Genomic DNA, 14682 nt, shown 5'->3' on the forward strand with positions numbered 1-14682 from the left:
TGCATAGGAAAAGCACAGCTGGCAAAGGGGAGCAGCAAACCTCCACCAATGTCCATACTCAGAAAAGGAAACTTCCACTCCAAGGACGGCAGTTCCCCCTGTCACTAGGAGGCCCAGCACCATGGCAAACCCCTCTGCACCGAATGTAAGCACAAGGGAATTTTCCTGAAGTGTATCCAGAAGATATGCAAGAAAAAAGGTGAAGCTGTTACATAAGCCCTAGGACACTGGAAGTCACCTGTGAGTCCATAGTCCAACACAGTTTCTCCACTGTTTCCAGATTGTGTTATTTAACATAGCTGATTATGGCTTCATTTTTGTTTGCTAGGTCCTCACAAACTTAATTTGAATCATTAACTTTACTCCCAATTTACTGAAGTGTAACTGAAGTAGAATTTGTCCATATGTACCTTAGCCTTCCCACAGATTTGAAACAAAACAAACAAAAAATCCACATGATAATGAAAGTTTAAGCAGCAGCCAGTAATCAAGAGGACATGGTTAATTTAAGTAAAATGTTTGGGCTGCAGCTAAAGTCAACCTGCAGTAATACAACTACAGCATCCCTGCCTGTGGCTGGAAACAAAATTAATTTTAAAGTTTGTTTAAATTAAAAGCTAACATGACTCCAGCCGCATTGTCTGTAGTCCTCCATCTTCACCTTATTCTTAGTTTCTAGCCTCCCATCCTCCATTCTTTTGCTTTCTGGGATTTGATACCCTCTAGCATCCTACACAAAAAGCTACTTCTGCCTTGAGAACTCTCTTCCATCAGCCAGCTGCCTGAGGAAACCCTAATTTTCTTCCCAGTCTCATGCTCCTCCAGCTTTTATCAAGCAATCCAGTCCCCAAGGCTTCGTTTTCCTCCAGCAAGTACCTCTGCCCCTTCTGAAGTTGCACAGGGAACAAACCTCCCTTCTGCCACAAGCCTTATCCCTTTTGGCACTGTCTTTGACCTGCAGGCTCCAGGCTCCAGTCCTGAATCCAAAGATTTTCAATATGTTTTTTTGATAGACACAAGACAGACATAGAAAGCAAGTAATTCAACACAGTCTGAAATCAAACTAACTGGAGCTTGACTTGTCATTCAAACCAGCTATTGAGGAATTGTCTTCTTTCATCAAGATGCATCTCTGCCATGTATCAGTACAAAGGTACATATGCTGCCAAGCTAAGTGTGAAGCTCGTGAGCCTCTTAGACGAATTCACTCTCATTAGAAGAGTTTCAAAACAAGCTATATACATCAGAGTCTCATGTCCATCTATAAAGTTAAATGTGTGTTTGGGGGCTTGCCTTCCTGAGAGACCTAAGTTCCACTTCTTTGTGTATATGTAATTAGGCATTTTTTTAAGTCAAGACACAACATAATGGGTCAGCTTCTTCAGTGGATAATGAAATGTTTACAAGGTCAGAAGTGACTAGACCCTGACCTCCTGTCTACATAAGAAAACTTCTGATACTTACCTGGCTGACAAAAGCACAAGGGAAACAGATGCTTGAAGTGGGAAAAATATTAATTGCCTATCACACACATGTTTTAAAAGAGAAGTACATTAACCACTAGAATAACTAACGAGGTAGAACAAGCATGGAGAATACTCTGTCCCCCAACAGTTTAAAAAACAAGAGCAGATTTTTTTTTTTTGGTAACATATGCTCCAGTTCCAGTGTGTTATTGGACTTGACACAGGAGTGAGTTGGCAAATTTCTGAGGTCTCTTTTACACAGGATGCCAGACATGCTGATCATAATGTCTCCTCCTGGCCCTAAAACCTGTGAATCTACTAAGTCCATGGAACAACGTTGCTGTGGTTTAAGCCCAGCCAGCAACAAAGCACCATGAAGCCGCTCACTCACTCCTCCCCCGCGGTGGGGTGAGGAGGAAAAAATATAAAGAAAAACTCATGAGTTGAGACAAGGACAGGGAGGGATAACTTCCCACTTATGGTCACGGGCAAAAGACAGGCTCGACTTGGGAAAAAACCAAATCAATTTAATTTACTACCAATCGAATCCAACCAAGGGTAATGGGAAGTAAACCCAAATCTTAAAACACCTTGCCCCCACGCTTCCCTCCTTCCTGGGCTCAGATCCACTCCTGATTTTCTCTACCTCCTCCCTCCCAGCAGTGCAGGGAGATGGGGAATGGGGGTTGGGGTCAGTTCGTCACATGTTATCTCTGCCGCTCCTTCCTTCTCAGTGGGAGGACTCCTCACTCTTCCCCTGCTCCAGCGTGGGGTCCCTCCCACCGGAGACAGTTCTCCATGAACTTCTCTGCCATGGGTCCTGTCCGTGGGCTGCAGTCCTTCATGAACTGCTCCAGCACGGGCTTTTGCATGGAGTCACAGGCATCTTCAGATGCAGCCACCTACTCTGGCGTGGGGTCCTCCCCAGGCTGCAGGTGGGCATCTGCTCCCCCACTCCCCTCCATGGGCTGCAGGGGGACAGCCTGCCATCTCACCACAGGCTGCAGGGGCATCCCCTCCTCCAGCACTCCTCCTCCCCCTCCTTCTTCACTGACCTTGCTGTCTGCAGAGGTGTTCCTCTCACATTCCAATCTCCTCCCCCACTGCAGGTTCCCCTTCTTAAATCTGTTATCCCAGAGGCACTACTACCGTCGCTGATGGGCTTGGCCTTGGCCAGAGGTGGGTCCGACTTGAAGCCAGGGAAGCTTCCAGCAGCTTCTCACAGGAGCCACCCCTGCAGCCCCTCCCCCGCTACCAAAACTCTGCCACACAAACCCAAAACAAATGTCCAGCTCCTAATGTGAACTTGCAGGAGACAATCCTCTAATGGTGCTGCTCCCCATTAGCCACAACAATCATTGTAGCATATTCGCCATACAGTTGGTAACAAACACAAACTCAGCTGCTCAGATCACTGCAGAGCGAGGTTATTCAAATAATACCTTTAAAAAGGGCTGGCTCAGAAAACTGAAATTTACTCTTCTCAAATGCAGAAGTGCAAACGTTAAAAAGAGGATGGAGCCTGAGAAGGGGCAAGAATTGTTTAAGCAGAAGATACACTTGGGAAAGAAAACAGGATGTTATTGTTCTCCTCAAATTTGGTGTCAGCAGTGTCAGAAGATCACATGATGTGAAGATGGGGCAAACTCCTTGCAAAGGTCCTCCAGCACATCACAGTATGGTGTGTGGAGGAGGTGGGGCACCGCACTTCAGGGTGTTTTCTCCTCCACTCCATTATGAAAAGGGCTACACCTGAGCAGTAAGAGATCAAGAACATCTTAGTCCTGAAGAGAGGTAAAGTTTCACATGCTTCCTTTCTCATTTTAAGATGGGGAATTTTAAGGAGTTTGGGGCCAAATACTTTAATGAAAGGAAACATTTCCAAAGGGAGGCTAAATCCTCATTTGCAGAGCTATTTTTCTTTTGCATTACCCTATAGTGTTACTGTAAGCTGATGACCTGTAGCAGACCTCACCTTACCACAGGGCTGAGTTCAACAGGTGCTTTGTTTTTCTCAGTTATTGCAATGTTCCAGTCCTCGGCCATGGGTTGATTAAGACCTGCAGATGAGAGGTATCAAAGAGCAGTCAGAACAACAAACTTGAAGGATGCAACTCCTGCAACACAGCAGTAGAAGAAAAAGCATGAGAGCTGCTAGTTTACAGACCAGTTACCCCACAATTCTCTGTCCTTATATATCCTCCCTTCCAATACCTTCACCCCGTTACAGCTTTACATCACCTGTTTTTACTAGTATTGCACCCATGTGCTGCCGCACTACACAGCAAAACAAATTCATTCCAGACCAGGTGTGAGCACACAATCTAATTTCCTTTAGTGTAGCCACACAACAAAACTTAGAGCTTATGTCAGGCTTCTGCTTTCTTGCCAGCTGCAGGAGACAAGCATCAAAAGAATGCACCACAGCTTTGCAACAAGCGTCAGTGACATTTCTGAAAGGTTACTACAGGCTCCAAGGCCAGACTTGCCATATTTTCACGCTTTTCTTTTGCTCTCAATAGTTCCATTTTCAGCCAGTTTCACCATGGGTGTGTTACTAGGACTAGTAAAGGACTGAAGTACCACTCAGGAGAATAAAGCAGGGAAGAGGCTGAAGGAACATAATTTGCAAACACTGGGACGAAGTTACCAGTGTTTCACATAAGTAAAGAGTGCATTGATTTCAAAGGGCATTCTGCCTGAGTAACAACTGGGGGCCCATGTCCAGTGTATTCTACCCCTGTTGATTTATTTCAGGGGGGTGAAATAAAAGCACTGCGACTTTTGATTATAAACAGCAAGATATTTGTCAGTCGTGACAACCCCCAGGACTATATATTAACGGAGATCAATGCCTTCTCCTCTGCAGCAGTATAATACATGTCTCTGCATTTGGCAACAGTCCCCATGTGCAGGCATGATTTCTGAACTCAGTTCAAGATACACACAACAAATTTAGCATGGCAAGGAAGACCCCTCTTTGACACATTTAGCACAGCAAGGAAGATGCCCCTATATTCTTTGACACTGAAGCTCCCCAAACCACAGGTGGCTGTTTTGAACAAAGCACAATGCAGAAGTGTGGCATTGCAAGAAACCTTCTTTTCTCCAGATTCTGCAGTATGATAATGTAACACAAATTCAGGAGCCCCTGCAATAAAATACCATGCAGCCACAGTGCAATTTTTAGCCTGTATTTGCTGAATACAAAGCAATACAAACAAAAATAGCATTCAGAGATTTATTGCTACAGAAGTACTTAATTTCTGTGACGTGTCTTTAACATTACTCAAGTCCAGGCAGTGTACATAAAAGGAACCTGCTGTAAAGGGGATTTACAGTTGCCTGACTTCAACTAGTTTTGAATGACAAATTGGAGTATAGTTAAATGCAAATAACTCTCACAAGTATTCTCAAGGTATAAAGTAAGAACTGCAAGCCTCTGGATGACACAAAGTAATGGTTACAACCTGGTTTTGCTTAAACTCATTGCAACACCTGATGTTCTCAAAACTACCTTGTGTCTCCTTTGCTTCTACCGGGAAAAGACTTTCTTCACTTGGGGACAGCTCAAGTGAACGAGACCTGTTGTTTGTAAGCACTCTGACACAAACACATGCAATATTAGAATGTGATTTCATTCTTCCTCATTTTTGGCTGTGTGACAGCTCTGCACATAAAACCCTGTCCTGTGCACACTGCCTGTAAATAAGAGAGAGGAAACACACACGTTGCTTCTCATCCAAGCTGTCGGAAGCTCTAAGTCTTGTAACTGTGCACATCTTTGAAGGACTCAGAGCAAGCATCTTCCCAAAATGATTTTATACACAGTGATTAAATTAATCAACTGAATCAGGATAATTTAATTTCTCTATTGCCGAGGTCATAAATGGGGATTTTAATGCTGTGAGGTATAATATTTGGGCTTAATAGCATCAAAAGGTGCCCTCAATTTGTGAAGTATTTATGAAATATCTACCAGCGCTTACTGGAAATGCTTTCATTTATAGTTTGATATAAAATCCAGCTGCCAAATGAGCTTTCAATGACCACTCTTCTGTCACAGATACTATTGCTGTTGGCCCCTCTCTGCAGATCTCAGCTGTATGGTTTCCAGTCTGTTATTTCATGTCTTCTCCTGGTGGGAAGTTAGGGCTAAATTCTGGCCCTAGTTTGATACACCCTCTACTGAATCTGAGCTGTATCACTATGCTGCCGAGGTTAACTAATGAAACAGCTAGTACCAACGTAATACACCAAAAAGGGACTATCTCCTGCTGTGAGGTATTCAAACATTGTCACGTCCCAAACCACAGAAAAGACAGGAATGAAGGGGACTCATCTGGGCCACCAATTTCACTTCTACTAAATCAGTAGTGGTGCAGAAGGTCTCACGGAACATCCTCTACAAAATATGCTCCATCAATGGCTGACGGTTAAGATTGTGGAGGGTTAACCATGGTGAAGGGCCAGACTCTCACCGAGGCCCTCCTCAGCAGGATGGGGGGAGGAAATAGGATGGGAAAGCTCGTTGGTCCAGACAATATCAGGAAGGTTGCTTACCAACTACTGCCCTGGGCAAGACAGACTCCACTTGGGAAAAATTAATTGAATTTACTGCCAAATAAAATAGATTTGGGTGGCGAGGAGCCAAGGCGGATATTAAAGCAGCACCTCTTCTCCCCGCCCTGCCAGGCCCAGCACCCCCCTCTCCCCCCAGACTCCTCCAGCCCCGCTGAGCACTGCGGGGGGACGGGGGTCGGGCAGCACTTACCAGTTTCTCTCAGCCACTCCATCCCTCTCACACCTTCCCCTGCTCCGGTGTGGGCTCCCCACGGCCACAGCGGATACCTCCTGGTGCTGGGATCAGCTGGAGCACGACCATGGTGGGACGCACCCCTGAAGCAGGAGTTTCAGGAAGTGGAGGCGCAGCTCTTGAGCAGGCCTGGCTGCTGGAGCCACTGCCCTGCTCAAGGCCTCGGGGTTACTCACATTAAAACCTGCACTGCTGTCATGACCAATAACAAAGTGCCTGTGCTTTTACACTTAGAAAAATTTTGGACGTAGTGGAGTGAGTGCAGCCAAGGGCAATGAAGATGAGTAGGGGATGGGAGCATCTCCTGTATGAGCACAAACTGGGAGAGCTGGGCCCCTTCAGCCTGGAGAAAGGAGAGCTCCGGGGATCTTACCGATAAATACCTGATGGGGACAGTAACGATGACAGAGCCAGACTCTTCTCAGTGGAGCCCAGCAAAAGGACAAGAGGCCATGGGCACAAACTGAAGTACAGTCCTCCAGCTAGGCCCCACTGACACAAATGACAGTTCTTACTGTCTCCTCTTCTGCTTTGTTTCCTCGCCAGATTTTCCTTAGGACATAAATAACAAGCTCTACAGAAGCCCCCAGTAGCAATAGCCCACTTCAAGTGGAAGGCAGCCTGAAAGAAACTTGGAACCAAACAGTTAAGTCAAAGCTTTAAACCAGAGAGCATTCGAGAAGCATGCAGTATTAATTATTTATGTTTAATTTACAAAGGGAAAAGTAAAGATTTGGGGTTTGCACTGGGGAGATACTATAACATAACTTTGCATCAAAGGAGAGCATAGTATTCTCTTTGCATCATCTCATGCAAAATGATTGCATTTTAAAGTGCAGAGCACTCAGGCTTGGCAGCCCCGAGTCACATAAGCCCTCAGTTTTGCTGCTGCACATTGAGTTCACAAAAAACACAAGCAGAGTTTTTAGTCGTTAAGCATAGTCATTAAGAAGGCTATCTACCTAGTCAGGTTTTGAAAGCTGAGGTATTGTCCTCAGCTGTTGTCTGCTCTTCTTCTGGGCACACAGGAACCACTGGAAACAGGCACAGATGATTGTTTGTTGTTATCAGCATGTTTATTTTAAAATACACCCTGTGATTATGCAAAGGTCTTGAAAGGACAAGGCCAACTCTGGACAGCTGAGGCTATCTGTGCTAGTATAAATGCTTCTTTGTTATTAGCAGATGATTGTTTCTCTTTGGAAGAGCAATTACACAAAACAGTGAGGTGATCTGAAGCCTTGTGTAGATGGGTTCACTCCAAACCCTGACCTCTGAGTTAATTATCTTCTTCTCCTCCTAATCACTGAGCAGAAATAGGATCTCTTTGATACGATTCCAGGGAGTTTAGACATATGTTTTAATATATTTTGACTTGATGCACAGAGACTCACATTTCTCTCTGCTGAAAGAAAATTCAGGTCATTAAGAGACAGAAAACTGCAGACATTAATGTTACGTGAGATTGTATCCACCATGAACAACCATGCAAAAATGACGGTGGTTTTGAAAAGACTAAAAATTTTTATCACAGTTTTCATAAAATTCAGTGTCCTTCTGAAAGCTCAAGACTAGGAGGCTAATGGTCAGTACAGACGACTATCAGCTTTCACTTAAACCAATGAGTTTGATTTTTTTTTTTTTCCCCCAACATACTGTTATGGGAGTAAGATTGAAAATGACTATAAGACATGTAGAAAACAGATATGCCAAATGGCATATTTTGCATGCAGTGGGAGCTTAGACTCAAGCTTGAATGCTTAGGCTTGATATTATTAAATACAGAGCGTAACTAAACTTCCATTGAAGGTGGATTTCTGGAGAAAAAAAGGGTATGTGAAGCTGCTTTTTTCCCTAATTTTTGTCAGTTTCTAGGAGGTTTTGTATAAGTACTGATTCATAAGATTATTTTCATTCTCTCTTTCTCTTTCCTTCACTATGGAGATACTGATTTGTACTCAGGTACAAGAAGATTTTTACCTGCAGAAACATAAAACAAAGAAAGGTTTTTCCTTAAAACCAAAATTGGTGACGGATGAAAAACTTGAATTTCTTGGTTGCAATGGATGTATGGCAGGAGACTAAATTAAAAAATGCTTGGAAAAAAATAGTATTATCTGAGCTCCCGCATACACAGGTATGTTCCAAGAAATCTGTCTGTAAGAGTCTCTGCAATGACCAATATTTGTTCTGTACAGCAGAGATGGAGGACGTCCATCCTTCTCCCCTTTCTCTGTTTGCCTTGGCCAAATCCTCCATCCTGGCATTGGCTAGAGCCTTTTGGATACAGCTTCCACAGCTCATAGTGGTTTCTTGTGGACTGACTAAACACTTGCTGAGGTTAATCACCATCCTCTGACCGCTGTGCCAGAGAATGCAGGAATTGACCTGTGCTTTTTGGTGCAATGAAAATGACCGATGCAAAAAAATTCCTCTGACAGAAATAGCAATTTCTAAGAGGGCCTGATGGACATCTGACTGAACGTAATGTACATATCTATATGTATACATGCATGTATGCATATTTATATTCACAATACAAGTGGCAAGATTTAGTAATGCATTGCCTCATATGTACTACTTCATATCATCTAATGGTGACGTATATTAGCAACAGTGCACTATGTTTTCTAGTAGGATTGGAAGGGCACCTTGAATCAGGTCGCAAGCATATCCTGCCTTATTGCAGCATCTATTTGGAGTTTTTCTTCTCTTTGTGGTTGTGGCTGTCTTGGCTGAGCCCTGCTTCCCCACAGTGCACAGTGCATTGCCCTCTGGCCTCTGGCGCCTGTGGAGGGGAAGTGGCTGCCAACAAGAGTGCCACCTGGTATCCCGAAGGGATTGAGTTAGACCCATTTCATGTTTCTGGATCTTCAGATTCTTGCTGCTCCATGGAAATGGCAGAAAAAAGGGACCCCACTGAAGTCCCTTCACCTGCAAGTTTCCAACAACCAATGCCACAGTGCCCTCCTCTGAGCTCTCCTGACAGCTCAGTTCGTGTGGTCTTCTTTACTTCTCAGTCCCCCCTGGCTCCACAACAGCTGCAGCTTGGGAGCCAGCGTCACTTCAGTGAGAGGTGGGCCTGGAGAACTATGAGTCCCGCTGCATTTTGGAGGCACCTCCCTGTAAAGAGCATGCCCCATGCTGGGCCAAGCATGTGTGAGTTGCAGGGACTTCTCCATGGTTCTGTGGCCTTCCTGGTAGAGAAGAGAGGAACTGGAAAGGAAAGTATTTTCCCCTGGCCTCCCCTCTTCATGACTAAGTCTTGGCCTCTCTGTGTTTCTACTTCAAAACCAAATCTCAAGGAAGAAACCAGCAAAACCGTATTTTCCTGTCCAACCATTACAGATTTTTATGGGGCTGTTTTAAGACACAGGATACCCAAGTGAACAGGTGGCTGGGGAGGTAGCATCTTTCAGTTTCTCCTTTCTGAATAAATAACAACTGGGTATGAAACATGGAAAATAATGTTCTTGTCACATTCTTTTTCAATTTAATTTGGTAATGCAGGTGATTATCAGAGGGCACTTTTGATCAAAGTTTCCAGAAAAGCAATGGACATTTTACTTTTGTTTTCTCTCAGGAATGAGTACACCAAGTATGAGATTTTTAGGTTTTCCTTCCCAATCCAAAGAGATGCCATTCAAGCTCTACAAAATCAAGGACCGAAAGCATAGGGAGATACTCACTTCCTCTGTGCCTGCACTAAGCGCATCCAACCAGCTTCCCAAGTTCACACAGGAGAAATTGTGGATGTGGCACGTTGTGATGTTGCTCCTTGCCTGTCCCCCTTACCTTCCATGTAGATACTTAACGTTCTGTAAAGGTTTATGCTTTTCATCAGAAGCATATGCTGTCATAGTTGCTGGATTCACAGTCCTTCTGAAAAGTGGCCTCTTCCAAAGGCATAACTGTGCACTCGGTATGAGCTCATCCGCGTGGAGGAGAGGAGTGTGTTGACTTTCCTATACAGACATTCTAGTGTCAGTCTAATCACGATGCAGCTATCTCTCTGTCATAACATTACTGCCATGAAGGCAGTAGCTAAAACATAGGCAAGACCTTACTTTTATGTTATTAGTACTAAATATGTGAAAATGCAAGTTCTCGTGGGGAAAAGAGCACTTTCAAAGCACTCTGCTGGATTTAAGCTGTTTTGTTTTGTTTTTCTTTGCTAAAGCTTATTTTATTAAAATAATGATGCTACAATTAGAAGCATAATTACCAAACTTAGCTGTTTTTCTGTAGGAAAAATCACACAATTTAAAGGATTAAAGTTGGAAACAATTACGCTATCATGAGGCAGCCATGCTCAAGCTTTCTTGGTCAAGCCAGCCCAGCTTTCTTGTTAAATTCAACAGAAGTAGTGGCATCAATTAAAACAGGACTGTGCTGAAATACGTGAAGAAGAACTAATAACTTTGAAACTGGATAATATGGAGAAAACAGGCAAAGGCCTTTACACCTTTGAAGAAATATGTAATACCATAGTGTCCCCTAGTGGAATCTGCCTCCAGAGTACCTGGGAGATGGGTGCGGTGCAAGCTTGCATGGGGAGTACTGTCCTGCCGGATCAGACCCACAACATGCCTTTTCCAGAAACCTGTTTCTAACAGAGGCCAATGAGCTCTGCCTCAGGGCAAGGTGGAGTTCCCTCTCTCTTCCCTCTGGCCACAAAATCTTCAACAGCTGTGAAAGAGAAGTCTTTTCCTTGCCCATGGTGGAAGGTGGCATAGACTTTACAGCAAGAAGATATATTAGACAACCAAAAGGCACTTGGGAGTGTGGGGGTGCTTAAGGGGCTTTTTCAAACCTCCGGTCATTGTGTGTTCCTCATAAAATTACCTCACCCTATTTTGAAGTCCTTGCTGCAGTGAAATCTGGGGTCAATGAGACCTACCAGTGGATTGTGGATAGTGCTAACAATTTTCCTTTTGCATTTTAATTCACATTTAATTTTATTTTCGCATTTTTATGTTCTCCTTTCCACTTTGTATTCAGTTCCTCTTTCATCTTACTTTCCTTTTTAAAGCTTTTCTGAGGGCTTATTTTACGTAGCGTGGAGATGAATGTCATACAATTTTACATACGTCTTGCGGAGATAAATTTCTTCTCATGAACAACCTGTTCACATAGTAATGTATTTGGGATTATAGGTATTCAGAGGCACGTTTGGTGAAGACGATAACCAATGCCGCAAAGTGGCTCAACAGAAAAGAAGAGCTAAATTCTGTCATTAAACAGTTTACTACTAACGGTAGAACACATTCTGGGGGAAACATATTGTCTAGCTCTGTGTGCACTGACTTGAATCTGAATGGGCTCTGAATTGAATGAGAACAGCTGACTTCAAGTGGAAGTCCCCCACATCTTCTCCTTAGTTGTATGACAAAATGCTGCTTGGCTTGGCTTGCCTATCCATTCAATATACGTACTCAGAAGTATCAAGATCAAGAATAAATTTGCCTTCTACATTTCCGTTGGGTTTTCTTTTGTATGTTTGCCCTGTGCCGTGAAAAACCATCTGTCCTTGGGGAAAGATAAGGGCAAAACGAGAATGCAGTTCTGTTCTCAACGTGGCGTCAGATGGAATGCCAAGAGACCAAGTATTGGTTTTTAACACTGTTCCTCTCTGGTTTCAGGAGAGCTGCCACAAGGCACGCCCAAGCAGCCATGATCTAACATGGAAGCCCACACCTTGCAGAGAAACGTGTACTTCCAAGGAATTGAAGGATTAAGAAGGAATGGGAAAGGAGTTCCTAACTCCTCTGGGAACAAATTGTAAACCCAGTTCCAGTGACAACACTGTGGGAGATTTCATGGAAAATGGGGGACATTTCTTTGAGCCTGATTATTTAGAGTTAGCATAAGTAGGCCGCAGTTAGCATGAGTGGGCCAGAGTACGTGACAGCTGCAGTATGAACGGACTTTGAACCACCAGAAAAACAATGGACATGAGGAACTTGGACAGTGAAGCAATTAATAAACAAGATAACAGAACTGCAGAGGCAAGAAGGAGCTGCAAGAGCTTTAACGCAATTAAGAAAGCTGTCATTTCGGCTTACAGCATTTAGCTGCAGGATGGGGACTTAGGAGTTGGTTTGTATCTTTGTTAAAAATCGGGGTTTCTTTTATTCTTGTGTATTTTATTAGGTATAATGTTGCTTTTACTGTGTTTAATTAATTGTGTTCATAGATCTTGTAGGTCACCTTGGCCAACATAACAGGTCAAGATTCTCGGTGCATTGCAACCGCATCACAAAACCCATGAACCAGTAGACAGGATGGCTATGACTCGTGCAGCGCGCCTGGCCAGCGAGCGCATGCGTCATAGGCTCCCCATGTTGCAACTGAGGCGGATTTTGGCACCTGCTGGCCACGTGTGCTGAAATCCGTTCCTCTGCAAATGTATAAATACTGGGATTTCCTGAAGAGCATCGGGCTGGTGTACGGCAAGGCCATCGTTGCCTCCATGGGGACGCCCATGTAAAGCTGGCACCTACCGATTGCTGGGCTGAGTTTGCGGTGCAAGATGGCATGCAATGTTGCAGAATCGAGCTGCTATTGATTTTCTATTGCTAGCACATGGTCATGGTTGTGAAGATTTAGATGGAACGTGTTGTATGAATTTATCTGATCACTCTGAATCGGTCCATAAAGCTATACAAATAATGAAGGACCAAGTTCAAAAACTGCAGGTTAGTGATGGTTTGGGATGGTTAGACAGGCTGTTTACCCATTGGGGAATTATGGGATGGATAAGAGATCTGTTAAAAATGTTGGGAATTGTTTTGTTAGTATTGGTAGTCTTGTTATTAATTATCCCTTGTATACTCAGTTGTTTAGGAAGGATGGTACAGAAAGCAATGGCTAAAGTCTGGATTGTTCAAAAACAAAAAGAGGGATTTGTGGGATACTTGGAAAGTAATGGGCACATAGTGAACAATCCAGACTTGATGGAATTGATCAATTTGTGAGCCAAGGATGTTTTGTAGGCAGCAGACTTCAAGGATGCTTTGCTTGTGGACACATATTTAGCTAATGGTAGTAAGAGCATTCCAGATGCCTTTAGAAGGCCTTGAACAGAATAAACAAGAAGACAAAAAAAGAAAGATGCCAATTAGAAGAACACAGGTGCGCATTCCATGATAAAGGGAACTTGGCACAAAGAACCTCAATTCGGCAGCTTATCTTGGCCAATTAGACTGAGACAAGTTTCGCATGTTTTAGTTAATACAACCAATTATGCCTTATGTTTATGTGCGTGTCCAGTGTTGTTATAACCAATCATTAGGTGTAACTAGGCGCGTGGACAGCTCATGCTAACCAATCTCTAATTTGCTTATGCGTGAACAGTAACTAGAATGAACATATAAACCGAGCTATCTTGGCAATAAAGTGGCATCTGCTTGATCATATTGATTGGGTGCAGTGTCCATGACTTCCGTGTCAACACAACACTACTTCAGGGGAGTTTTGGTGAATTAAGGAGGACAAAAGAAAAAAAGGAGGCTTGAGTACCTTTTCCTCTCAGCTCACAGGACCACCAAAGCCACTGTGACCTCAAATCTTCCCTTCTGTGTATCACATGTCTGAGCTGCTCTTCTTTCATGCAGTCTAAGGCATTCCTTTGATTTTGGCAAGAATGTATTACTTGTAGGGGATTTTTTGCTTAGATTACTGGGTGCCAGGGTGTGGAAAAAGAATGGTCATTGAAATTATGTAGTACTTCTTTGGCATCTCCTTTCATAGCTTGCTTGTTTTTCTTGTCTTTGTTGGTTGCTTTGTGGCCATGTTGCACAACAAGGTATAAATATATGATGAAATTGGAGAATGGCTTTTGGTAATGTAATGCATTCAAGAGTCTTTTTTCTATATGCTTGCTGATGACATGAGGCAAATTACATTGAAATGTCTGACAAAAATAAAGAACCTGGGGACACAGAGTTAGAGGTCATGCTCTTCTTTCAGACTCCTTGTAGCACACTGTACTCATATGTAAATGGAATGATTGTAACCCCTGAATAGCAATCTGCCCTCCCCACCCCCCAAATCCTACGTGAGCAAGAAGAAGGGCCATGCAATACGATAAGTAATCTTATCCTTTGATTGTTTAGATCATGTTGCACTGCTGGTCTCTAGGCAGAGTTTGTGAGGGTCTCCCAGGCCATTCTGGGCATTCCAGTCCAAAACCTCTATTGCAAACTGTATCAACAAATCTCAGTAATGTTACAAAGTTCAAAGCAAGGAGCGGAGGGAGATTTGTATTTCAAAACGAAATTTATTCCATTCATTCACATGCATGCTGTCATATACACCTAATTGCAAGCAGCTAAATGTGTATTTCCACCTAGTCTGGAGAGAATTACCTGAGGTGAGATAGAGAACAAGAGACACAAA

Source organism: Harpia harpyja, chromosome Z (genome assembly GCF_026419915.1).
Source record: "Harpia harpyja isolate bHarHar1 chromosome Z, bHarHar1 primary haplotype, whole genome shotgun sequence".
Lineage (NCBI taxonomy): Eukaryota > Metazoa > Chordata > Aves > Accipitriformes > Accipitridae > Harpia > Harpia harpyja.